This window comes from Lepidochelys olivacea (assembly GCF_965140295.1).
Source record: "Lepidochelys olivacea isolate rLepOli2 genome assembly, chromosome: 8".
Classification (NCBI taxonomy): Eukaryota; Metazoa; Chordata; order Testudines; family Cheloniidae; genus Lepidochelys; species Lepidochelys olivacea.
In genome coordinates, this window is record NC_140418.1 from 1,177,359 (window position 1) to 1,189,844 (window position 12,486).

Below are 12,486 nucleotides of genomic sequence, written 5' to 3' on the forward strand. Positions count from 1 at the left end.
ATCATGCTTTTCTGTTCAAGGTATTTTCAACCCAGGAAAATAGAAACAAATGAGAGTTAAAATGTGTATGGAATCCAAAGTGCTGGCTGGGCGGGTTTAGTCCTATGCCTCAGCTGAGAAGCGTCCTTTCCCGTTGGATTTTTCTCATTTCTTTGGGCTGTGTCCCTACGGCCGGGCGACTCCGCGTGATGGGCAGGCCGGGCTGCGTCCCCTACGGCCGGGCGATTCCGCGTGATGGGAGGCCGGGCTGCGTCCCCTACGGCCGGGCGACGCCGCGTGATGGGCAGGCCGGGCTGCGTCCCCTACGGCCGGGCGACTCCGCGTGATGGGCAGGCCGGGCTGCGTCCCCTACGGCCGGGCGACTCCGCGTGATGGGCAGGCCGGGCTGCGTCCCCTACGGCCGGGCGACTCCGCGTGATGGGCAGGCCGGGCTGCGTCCCCTACGGCCGGGCGACTCCGCGTGATGGGCAGGCTGGGCTGCGTCCCCTACGGCTGGGTGACTCACAACATTCATTTTACTTCCATTTTCTCCGTTACTCACTGTAAGAGCCAGGACGTAACAGTGCTGGATTCCACGCGAGGCAGCAACGCAGAGGGATGATCCAGGTCCTTAACGACAGTATGAATCCCCCGGTTAATGTGTGTGCAGCTCCTGGCACAAGGAGTGGGTGTCTCAGTGCTGAGTGTTACTCCAGATAGTGGTTATACACCCAGCAGTGCTCGGTCCTGGGCAGACAAATCAAATATGCAGCCCCTGCCCCAGATCGTTCACTGTCCGGAGCCAGACACAAGTGGACACAAAGCCGGGGGGGGGAGGAGGGAGGTTCCAGCAGGCGCCAGCAGGCGAGGCGACATGGCACCGTTTCGTACTTGTGTCGATTGCTCCAAACTCATAACGCCTGCGTCCCCGTGAGGCTGGGCGTGAGCCGACACTGCTGATCAGTATCTGAGACCAGCCGGGCTGGGAGTGCCTGGGAAACTCCTCCCCTGGTCCACATAGGCTCGTCCTTACTGAGGTGCCGGGAGATAATAATCAAATGCCAAGGGCACCAGGGGGCCTGGCCCCTCTCCCTTCACCGAGCTCTTGCGTGCCCCAGCTCATGCCTCCTCCCGGCTGCAGGCCCAGGCAAGCGGGAGGGGCAGTGCCCTGCCAAGGATGCCGCCTGCGAGCCTGGCTGCCGGGGAATTCTCCGGGTGCTACCTCCTGCCCCCCTCGCTAGCCCAGTGTCCACATGGCAGAGGCAGCTCGGTGGCTAATTGCTGGTCAATTAGCTGAGTCATTATCACTGCCAATGCCATAAAGTGGCTGTGACCCTCATTAGGAGCCCATTAGAGACTCTCATAAACTCTGGAGCAGGGAGCTCGGGCTTTAAACAGCCCTAATCCCACCAATAAGCACGCCTGCTTCCTGTCACAGCCGCGGGGGCTGGGGCGCTGGGCCCAGCTTTGTGGGGGCAGGGCAGTGAATCAGCAGGGGTCCCTCCCTTCCCCTCTGTGTCCCCAGGACACAGCACTGCCCTGCTGCCTGTCTAGCCTTGGCGTGATCTCCTCCTGCAGGGCAGGTCAGGAGCTCTAACCTGTAGGGGAGAAACCTGCCTATGGATCTCCCTAGTATAGACAGGCCACGGCGCCCAGCCACGGCAGCCCCTCCCTGCACCCTCACTCGCCCCCCGAGCCTGTGAGAGGATGTGCTCAGCCCAGGCACTGGGCGGGGAGGAGAGCAGATTTTTGCTGATCCTTGGAGCTTTCTTTGCTCTTCTGGGTATTTTCTCTCTTGGGGCTGCTGCAGCAGGGCTGGGGAGGTGAGGGTGGTGCGGGGGCTCCCTGGGCACCCCTCCACATACAGGCTGCAGAACAGCAGAGTTCTGTGTTTGCTGCCCGGTGTTGCTCCCTGCCCCCCACCTCGCGACTTCCAGCTGATAGCAGGACTCAGCGGGAACGCTCCTAACGCCGCTAAGTGGGGGCGCAGTGCAGACGAGGCCACGCCCTGCCAGGCATGGCACCAAGATCCTGAGGCCTGGACTTTGCCAGGGGCTTCCTCGCGGCCCCTAGATTCCCAGCTCCGGAGGCCAGCAGAGCCTGTGAGTAGGCGGCTGTGCTGCAGAGCGCAGGCCACGGGCCGACCCCCCGTGGGCCCTGGAGCCGGGGCCTAGGGGCTGCTGGGCGAGGGGCTGGTTCCCGTGACAGAGATCATGTCAGTAAACTCCTAACGGGGGCTTCCTTCATGGGAGCAGGGGGTCAATGCCGCAGCCGTTAGTCACTGTCCTACGGACCCTCCCTGCAGCATGGGCCCTGGGCGGGGTCCCTCCGTAACTGCTCTCTGCAAGCGCTGAGCCCAGCGCCCGGCACCCCAGCCATCCGCACAGGGAAAAGGCAACCGAGGCGGAAAGTAATGCCCCCACCTGCACCCCCTGCGCCCAAGGAGGCACTGCAGGAGGCCCAAGGAGGGAGGTGCAGGCAGGGTGCCCTAGGGATCCAGGTTGGGCTGGGCACACAGGGTGGGTGCCCCTGCCTGGGAGGGGATGGGTGCCCAGGCTGGCAGCAGGTCCCAGAGCTACACTTTCGGTGGGCACAGCCTGGTTCCATGCCCCCCACAGGAAAGGGCAGGTGCCCCCAGCTGGGACGAGACGTGGTGCCTTGTGCCAGGACTTACCAGAGCTCAGAGGTGGAGTCGGCAGCGTCTCAGAGGTGCTGGGCAGAGGCCCCCGCCTGTCTGAGTCTGAGGCGTACTCAGCCCAGCACATGTGAGGACCTAGGACAGGCCTGCGGGCCCAGCAGCTGGGCTCCAGCTCTGGCCAGGGACTGCATGTCTCCAGGCTGGCTCTGTGCCAAGCCAAGCAGCCCGGCCCCTCGCTCAGCGCTGGCCCCTTTCACTACAGCACAACCCCATCAGAGCCCTGCCAGCCTCACTCCCTTTCTCGCCCAAACACACGGGACCATCCGGCCCCATCTCAGACATCCCAGTGCTGGAGCCCCTCTGGAGCCGGCCCCAGGCTGCCCGCGGCCAGGAAGGGCTCCTGCTACACAGGCTGTTTCCATTGCCCAGCTCCCGACCACTGCGCCCCAACCTCCCCCAAACTACCCGTCCCCCATAGACCTGCGCCCCTTAGACAGCTGCAGACAGTGCCCCCGGTCCCTGTGCCCCCAGCCCTCCCTTCCTCAGAGGGGCTCTCTCCAGTGTTTTCCCCAGGAATTGAAATTAGCGGGGGGGTGTTCAAATTTACAGGGGGGTATGTGTCAGGGCCGATGAGGGGTGAGACCGTGAGGGTGAAGGTGGGCTGTATGGCACCATAGTAAAAACTAAAAAATGTTTCATGACCATTTTATTAGATTTTAAAATCATCACACAAATTAAAGTTAGCTACTCGAGCCATCGATGCAGCACGACATCTGCATCCTCCTTGGTTTCTTGTTACAATTTTGCACAACTCTGTTAATGAACTTCTTGAATGCCGTGCGTTCATCTTTGGCGGCTTCTCGTGTGTCCGGGACTTCCAGTCCTTCAGCTGACAGGCTCATGAGTTCATTCCCAGGATCAGGCAGGAGGCGACGTCTTTCAAAACACAAAATTCTATTCCATGAGGCAAAAGAACCTCGGCTGTGGCTGCTGTGACTGGGAGGAGCAAGAGAGGAATTCCGACTTCTCTCAGCCCAGGAAACAGAGCACAACGATCGGGTCGAGCCACGAGTGATGACAGAAAAGAAGCTGAAGTCAAATCTTCATCCATTCGTCATGTGATATTCCACGCTGTGTTCGAATTCTCTGTTCTCTCCTGAGCACATGGCAGCCCCATGGCTGGTAGAGCCTCACTCCACTCAACTGTCGGCGTTTTATAGGACAGGCATCTGTAAAAGCTACGTGGAGGTTGAGTAGAATGTAGAAGTGGCTGTTGTTGATTTTTAAGAACCAAGTCTGTGTACGTTTTCAGTTGTCTTAACAAACACTTCTTGTCCTCTTCACTTAAGGATTCAATATAAAAGCCTTTATTAGTCAACTTCTGGACTGAAGTCTTTGCTTCTTCCAGTATTTTTTCAATGGACAGCTCTCGGACCGATCCAAATGTAGCTTCTATTGCTGGACAAAGATCTACTACTGTTGTAGCAGATGCCTGGATGGCCATTGTTTAATGGCCCGAGAGAGAATGGTGATAGTCTTCTCTGAACATAGTAGCAAAAGTAATCCACCAGCCTCACTACTTAGATCCATCCCATCTTGGTAGATACTTTCCAAAGCCAGTAATAATGGCTGGAGTAATTTTAAGACAACAGCAAAGGATCACTCATGAGAAAGTCACAAGGTTTTCCCAGGTTGGATTAATTTGAACTTCAGTCCCAGTGTATCTTCTGTATCTTCCAAGATATTCAGTCTTTTTGGACTCTTGCTGAAAAAATAATATAATTAAGACATTAAATGTATAGCTTTTTTAATGTCTTTTGAAGAGTCTGCAGCTCGTACTAGCGGTAGTTGGAGTTGATGGCCCATGCGGTGTGCATAGGAGAGATTAGGGTTACACTTTTCTCTGAGCAAAGCTTGTGCTCCACCATGTCTTCCAGAGAAGTTTGCAGCTCCATCAAATGCACAAGCAGCCATGTGTTTGGGGTCCAACTGACAAGCATTTAACTCTTCTAAGATGTGGGTTGTCACAGATGCAGCCGATGTGTCTTCTATAACTTGAACATCTAGAAATGCGTCTACTGGCCTACCCCTAACACCAAGATAACGTACACAGTGACTTAGTACTTGATGCCCATTTGCATCGGTGCATTCATCAGTCATGTGTGCAAATGTTTTGAATGTGGGGAGAGAGGTCTTCACTTTTTCAACTGTTGAGTCCTTCGCTGTTGCACCGCATGTGTCTAGCCAGTCAGCGGAGTTTCTTGCAGCAAGGCAGCGAGCATTTGCTGGTCTTGTTCGGAACCAGTGTCCAACTCCAGGATGAACAAGTGACAAAGCTCTTAACACTGGCCTCCAGTTTGCAGTGTGCGATATCTCTTGCTTAAATAGAAATTACGATGCCACGGCCATGTTTGTTCGCATGAACTGTGTTGTGTCTCCAGCATTCTTAACAGCCTCATGAACACTCACCGGTGTAGTCCTGGGTCAGCGGGGACTCAGAGTTCAGAGCTGCTTTCACAGGAGTTCACCTCCCAGGCGGGGGCAAGAAGGCGCCTTACTCGTTCCTCCAGCTGCTCACGGTTCGCTCTGGCCACTGCTGTTCGTTGTGCCACCGTTCACTCCATCGCGCTGTTGCCAATGGCCCTGCGCCGTCACCTTCGGCTGCCACCTCCACTGTGACCTCTGCGAGCGGGTCTCTTGAGGTTCCACCCAGCTCTCCGTGATTTCAGCCGCACCCTCGGGGGAACCTCGCGGGGAGTGCAGACTGGGCCATGTCTTCCACAGAAACCCTGTCCCCCAGCCGGTCTGAGCACTTAGACCCGATTCTCAGTGATTTCAGCTGTAGTGGTCACTTCACACAACAAAAGACTCTCTATGGAGCCTAATCAGCTCTGTCTTTAAACAGTGGAGAGGGGCAGGTCAAATCCTACTTGTGTCTCAGACAGACCGTCAAGCAAAACACCTGTCCCCACCCTCCCTCTCCATGCCCTCAGTCAGCACAGGCTAGGTACAGTTCTACTGCCCTTTACTCAGACAATAAGAACAACATTTCATTACCCCCCCGCAACCCCCCCCACCCCGCATTCAAGTGATTTGTAACCCAACCCCAGCCAAAATCTATCACTTGGGCAACACAGCTCTGTTTGCTGAATACCTGGGTAGATTAGGTGTGAATGTAAATACAATCTGGTCCTGAAGCCTTTCGCCCCAGCCCCCAGCTCGTCACCTGCTGTCAGAGAGAGCTCCTTTCAACTTTGCTTAAAAATCATCATTTGAAATTATTAGGTTGGCCAACACCACCGAAATGAAGGCACTGACATTGTCGTAAAAAACAACAGCTGTACAAGGAAGCTAGTCCATGTTCATGCTTTTCAAATCTATGATACTTTTTCAGGTACACGCCTTTTATCCTACACGGTGTATGCTTTTAATGCACGGTGTATTAATGTTTCAATTTCAATTCAAATTTCCAAACAATCATTAAATTGGCAACACTGCATGTAACTAGTTCACAAAACTGGGAGGGGGGGTGTTGGGGAAAATTCAGGGGGGGTAAACACCCCCATATGGGGGGTGTAGGAAAATCCCTGCAGCACCGCAGCTCACAGCCCCTCCCATTGGGTGGGGAGATGTAACTGCCCCACCCTGCGCCCTGCGGGGCCGGCCCAGCCTGGCCTAGGGAGCTGCAGCAGCCCCCGTCTCTTGCAAGCCTGGATCCAATTGGCGCTAGGGTGATCTCACCCCCCCCAATTACAACCAGATTTGAATGGTGTGTTTGGAGCTGGAGCCAGGCGTCTGTGGTGGGGGGAAACCAGCCTCCCCCGCTCTGGAGCCGCGGCAGGAGGCCGGAGACACGCAGCCCGGAGCTCTGCACACACACAGCTTGCTGCACCCCCAGCACCGTGCCAGGCCCGCAGGTTCCCCTGGCCCTGCCTCCCGCTCGCTAGCGACTGGCTCCTTCTGCAGAGCAGCTTCCCGGGGAGACGCATGGGCCCTGCTGCCCCAGCCGCCCGCCCAGGACCCCTGCAGCCAGCTACGGAGCGGGGCCGGGAGAGCCCCCTCCCCTGGCTGCGGGGCAGCCTCCTGCCAGCAGGTCCTGGACCTCTGGCCAAGCGGCATGGGGATGGGCTCACGGGCAGGGTCCCAGCACCCAGGGTCCGAGGAAGGTGTAGGACCCCACAGGGCACGTGGGGCGACCAACCCCTCATGTTGGGCCCTACTAGTCAGAGGCCAGGTGAGCCCCGACGCGCTGGGCCCAGAATGAAGGGGGAGGCGCCTTTGCCCCCCCAGCCAGGGGAGAGCTGAGTGGGGGGAACGCAGCCCTGGCCAGCCCTTAGCACAGCCCCAGGGTCTCCCTGCCCCAGGCAGCTGCCGGAGATCCCAGGGCAGGCAGGAATGTGCCAGGAAACAGGCAGTGGGGCGGTTCCAGCCCACACCTGCAGGGGCAGAGCTGGGGCACCTCATCTTTGCCCCCCATGTGGGAAAGCTCCCCCCCAGGCAAGGAGCCCCCTCTGCTTGGGGCTAGGGCTGGACGGCCCTGAGCTCTGGTCCCACCTGGCAATGCCTGAGCCCCCTCATGGTCCCGGGCTCTGCAGCCCCCAGCCCCACACATTGCCCCAAGGAGCCTCACCACTGGCCTGTGCCCCACACCAGTGAGACCAATGAGGATTGGGACACTGCCTCCACCCTCCCCCTCCCCAAACACCCCCTGCCCCCCACTGCTCCCTCACCACTCCCTGCCCCCAACCAGCCCCTTCCCCAACCGCCCCCTGCCCCCAGCCACCCTCCCCCCACCAGGGGCAGGCACAGTGTGTGCCTGAGGGACAAGGCAGGTGGGGTCATAGCTTCTGTTGGGGAGAGCCCGGCTGTGGCCCACCCAGAGCTCTCTGCGGGCTGGATGGGACCGGGCGGCCCCGCGACGTGCTGGTGGAAAAGACTGTTTTGCACAGGCGTTACCGGGTGTGCAGGGGACCATTGGCGGCACGTGGCCGTGTGCACAGGGGCGGCATGGCCGGAGGTGTCACCGGGCAAGCAGGTACGTGCGGATGGGCACGTGCTGGGGTGAGGGTACCCGGGTGTGCAGGGAGTGCGATGTGTGTCTCTGCACGCACAGGACGGGGCGGCGAGCGTCTCCCTGTGCACAGCTACATGCCCACGCCCGTGCGTCTCGCATTTCGCGCGTGCCCAGGGAGGGGCGCAGGGGCCGAGGCTGCGTCCAGCCCAGCGGGTTTCTCCAGGGTTTGCTCCCCCGGCCCCCCGAGCCCGCCCCAGCCGCACCTCGGCCCTGCTGCTCTGTGCGAAAGACCCGGGTGCCAACAACATTTCTCTTGGGCGGCAGCCGTGGCCGCGGGGACCACAGCAGCCCTTGCACCTGGCCTGGGCCGTAAGCAGCAGCTGCTTCCCCTCTGCCACTCCCAGCCCACTTAGACCCGGGGGCGGGGCGAGCACGTGGCCGAGCTGGCTCCGGGGCCCCTTCCTTCGGGAAGTTTCTCTTGGCCACTCCTGACTCCTTGTCTGGGGGACCAGCACCCCTTGCCCCAGAGCCCCCAGGCCTGATGTGCCCGCACACAGGGCCGGGCAAGGCTCCTGGGCCCCCGTGAGGCAGGGATCACAGCCGTCCAGAGCACCACTGTCCACACCGTACCCAGGCCAGCAGCACCATGACCCATGGGTGCACCGAACAGGCCTGGTCCCCACAGCCCCGAATGCCGTGTCAATGAGGGCTCGGGCTCCGGGAACCAGCCTCGGCTGGCAGGCTGGCAGTTTGCACTGGGCCCAGCGCCGAGAGAACCAGCCCAGCCCAGTCCAAAGGCTCCCGGCTCCCTCCAGGTGTTTGGCCTTGAGAAGCCGACAGCTTTACGGCCTTTGGCCGCTTCCCACAATCGCTGTTAGCAGCGGGGGCGCAGGAGGATCCTGCAGGGAGTGGAGGGAGCCGAGACCCCAGCCCGCAGCGTGTGCCCTGAGGAGCTGCCGGCAGCTTTGGGGAGAGGCAGAAGGCTGGCGCCATCCCCAGGAGCCAAGGGTCCAGCCTGGGAATTCCCTTCTGCCCCCTCTCTGCCTGGCCTGCTTGGTTGGAGCCGGGGCCCTTTGCTGCAGGGCAGCAACTCAAGGCGCGTGCCTGGCTGTGCTCCCCCCCAGCGGTGCTGCATTTCCGATGTAGGTGGGGGCACCGGTGCCTGCGGGCTCCCCCCGTGGGGCAAGCACCCAGCACACAAGCTGCAGGCGGGCTCAGTGCCCAGGCAGAGCCTTCCAGCCACTGTCTCCTCACCCCGCAGCCAGGCCCGGCACCCCAGGGACTGTTATCTGTAGCTGGGATAATTGATTCCTGGTTAAGGCTTAACCAGGGGAGTCCAGCCTGGCTCCCTGGGGGAGGGGAGGCAGGCGGCTCAGGGGAGCTCCAGGCAGGCCAGTGGCGGGGACAGAGAGGGCCAAGCCCAGCTCTGGTCTGCCCCGGGCGAATGGAGCTCGGCTGGCCTGGGGCTGCAGACCAGGCCCCTCTCCTTTCCCCAGAGCCAGCCCGGGGCACCAGACTGGAGCCCTACATTTAGCAGCTCCCCACCTTGCTGCCTTTGCTGGCCAGGGGAGGCCTGGCCCTGGCGCACTTCACGGAGAGGCCCCCCTGGCCCTGGGAATTGCCAGGAGTTTGGTCAGGGACTGGGGCCCCATGGAACTGGGGGTGCACAGAGCTCGCATCTGCTTGCTCCTCACGCCCCACCCGGCATGGCTGCTCCTCAGCGACAGGCACGAGAGCCCCAGTCCCTCTGTCCCAGCAACTGGCCCTGGGCCTTGAGTGGGGCCTTCACCCCAGAGCCGCTGGCTGCGTGGGAGGGGCAGAGCCATGATCCATGCCTAGCCCTGCTGGGGGCCTGCCCTATGCCCTGGCCCACGAGCCAGCCAGACCAGGGAGCAGTTTGGGCCTGGGGGCCAGCCTGCTCTGCCAGGACGCATGCCCCACCTGTCAGCTTGGTCTAGCCTCGGACACCCTGGGGTGAGGGCTCGGGAGGGGTAGCCTTGGCCCCCCCTGGGCTGGGGGGCTGCCCTGGGGCAGGAACTAGGGCCAGGCCTACCACTAACAGCCATAATCACAAGCAGGCTCCATGCTCCCCCTCCCCCATCTGCATCTGATTTACACTCTGGGGATGGCAAAGCCACAAGGACTGGGAGCGTTTATGGAGCACGGGCCGTTGCAGTCCCCACCCCTCGCAGGCTGCCTGGAGCCGGAGAAACGGGCCCACGGCACAGCACCACTGCCTTGCAGGAGGCACAGCATGTGGGAGCTGGATGCCGAGACGGGCAGGCTCCAAAGAGCTGGGTGGGGGCACTTCCTCGTGGGATGTGGCTGCTCCGTGGCTCCGTGCCCTGGAAGCGGGAGACATCCCCGGGGGATCTGAGCTCCCCTCCTGGCCAGACCCCAGCACCTCCTGCAGGGCCAAGGGCAGGGAGATTCCCGGACTGGAGAGGAGAGTCCAAGCCGCTGGACTGGGAGCTGGCTCTGGGCTGTGGGATTTACAGTGTTTGAAAGAGCAAGAGCCCCGCCTCCGCCTCCGTGGTCCCTGGCCCTGGCGTGGACTAAACAGACACTGGGTATGGAGCTCCCCCCAGCACAGTCCTGCCGGTGCCCCTCACTCCCGACCCGCAGCCCCTGCTAGCCCAGACCTGGGCCCCCCAGCCCTGCCGGTGCCCCTCACTCCTGACCCGCAGCCCCTGCTATCCCCGACCTGGGCCCCCCAGCCCTGCCGGTGCCCCTCACTCTCGACCCGCAGCCCCCGCTAGCTCAGACCTGGGCCCCCCAGCCCTGCCGCTGCCCCTCACTCCCGATTCACAGCCCCCGCTAGCCCAGACCTGGGCCCCCCAGCCCTGCCGGTGCCCCTCACTCCCGATTCACAGCCCCCGCTAGCCCAGCCCTGGGCCCCCCAGCCCTGCCGGTGCCCCTCACTCCCGATTCACAGCCCCCGCTAGCCCAGCCCTGGGCCCCCCAGCCCTGCCGGTGCCCCTCACTCCTGACCCGCAGCCCCTGCTAGCCCAGACCTGGGCCCCCCAGCCCTGCCGGTGCCCCTCACTCCCGACCCGCAGCCCCCGCTATCCCCGACCTGGGCCCCCCAGCCCTGCCGGTGCCCCTCACTCCCGACCCGCAGCCCCCGCTAGCTCAGACCTGGGCCCCCCAGCCCTGCCGGTGCCCCTCACTCCCGATTCACAGCCCCCGCTAGCCCAGACCTGGGCCCCCCAGCCCTGCCGGTGCCCCCACCCCCGATTCACAGCCCCCGCTAGCCCAGCCCTGGGCCCCCCAGCCCTGCCGGTGCCCCTCACTCCCGACCCGCAGCCCCCGCTAGCCCAGACCTGGGCCCCCCAGCCCTGCCGGTGCCCCTCACTCCCGATTCACAGTCCCCGCTAGCCCAGACCTGGGCCCCCCAGCCCTGCCGGTGCCCCTCACTCCCGATTCACAGCCCCCGCTAGCCCAGACCTGGGCCCCCCAGCCCTGCCGGTGCCCCTCACTCCCGATTCACAGCCCCCGCTAGCCCAGCCCTGGGCCCCCCAGCCCTGCCGGTGCCCCTCACTCCCGATTCACAGCCCCCGCTAGCCCAGACCTGGGCCCCCCAGCCCTGCCGGTGCCCCTCACTCCCGATTCACAGCCCCCGCTAGCCCAGCCCTGGGCCCCCCAGCCCTGCCGGTGCCCCTCACTCCCGATTCACAGCCCCCGCTAGCCCAGACCTGGGCCCCCCAGCCCTGCCGGTGCCCCTCACTCCCGACCCACAGCCCCTGCTAGCCCAGACCTGGGCCCCTCCACAGCTCTGCTGGTGCCCCTCACTCCCAACCCTCAGCCCCCTGGTATCCCAGGCCTGGGCTCCCCTACATCCAAAGAGAAATGGCACCAACACAGGCTCCCCCCACCTGATTTCAGGATTGCTCTGATCCCTGAGGGGGGAGCAGCATTTTGGGGGGAAGGGCACCCCACAATCCCTCATTTCATCTTCGATACAGAGGCACTCAGCAAAACCTACACTTCACACCCCACGCCAGGGACCTCCTGGGGCAGCAGCACAAGGGATGGCTCCAGCTGAGTCACAGCCCGAGCACAGCTGCCCTGGGCCCCAGCTCAGACCCCCCCCCAGTCCCCAGCCCAACCCTGCCCAGACAGACAAGCTCTCCCGGAGTCGCCGGGGGATGCTCGGGAACTGCTCCCCATGAAGCCAGGCAGGACTCTGGGGCAGTCTCCTCTCTGGGCGCAGCCTGTCTGCAGGACACGCAGCTTACCCGGCTTCCACCTTCCCGGGCCTGACCTCGGAGCATTCAGCATCCTCTGCCCCTCCGTGTGCTTCCCACAGCGAGTCTGCTCAGGTGGGGTCCTGGGGGAGCCAGAGGGTCCTGCCCCCCAACTCCGCAGTCAGACGTGACTCTCAGCCAGCCAGTAAAACAGAAGGTTTATTAGATGACAGGAACATGGTCTAACACAGAGCTTGTAGGTGCAGAGAACAGGACCCCTCAGCTGGGTCCATTTGGGGGGGGGGGCGTGAGCCAGACAACCACGTCTGCCCTTCACTCCTCGTCCCCAGCCAGCCCCAAACTGAAACTCCCTCCAGCCCCTCCTCCTCTGGGCTTTGTCCCTTTCCTGGGCCAGGAGGTCACCGGATTCCTTTGTTCTCCAGGCCTTTAGCTCTCACCTTGCAGGGGGGAAGGGCCCAGGCCATCAGTGGCCAGGAAACAGGGTGTCGGCCATTCTCTGTGTCCAGACCCCTGCACACACCTGCCCTCTAGGACTCTGCAATGATCATACACCCTTACCCCACCCCCTAGAGACTTACAAACTGCCTAGGGGAAACTGAGGCACCCCCACACTATTCAGAGGAAACATAAAGAACAGTCCCACTTTG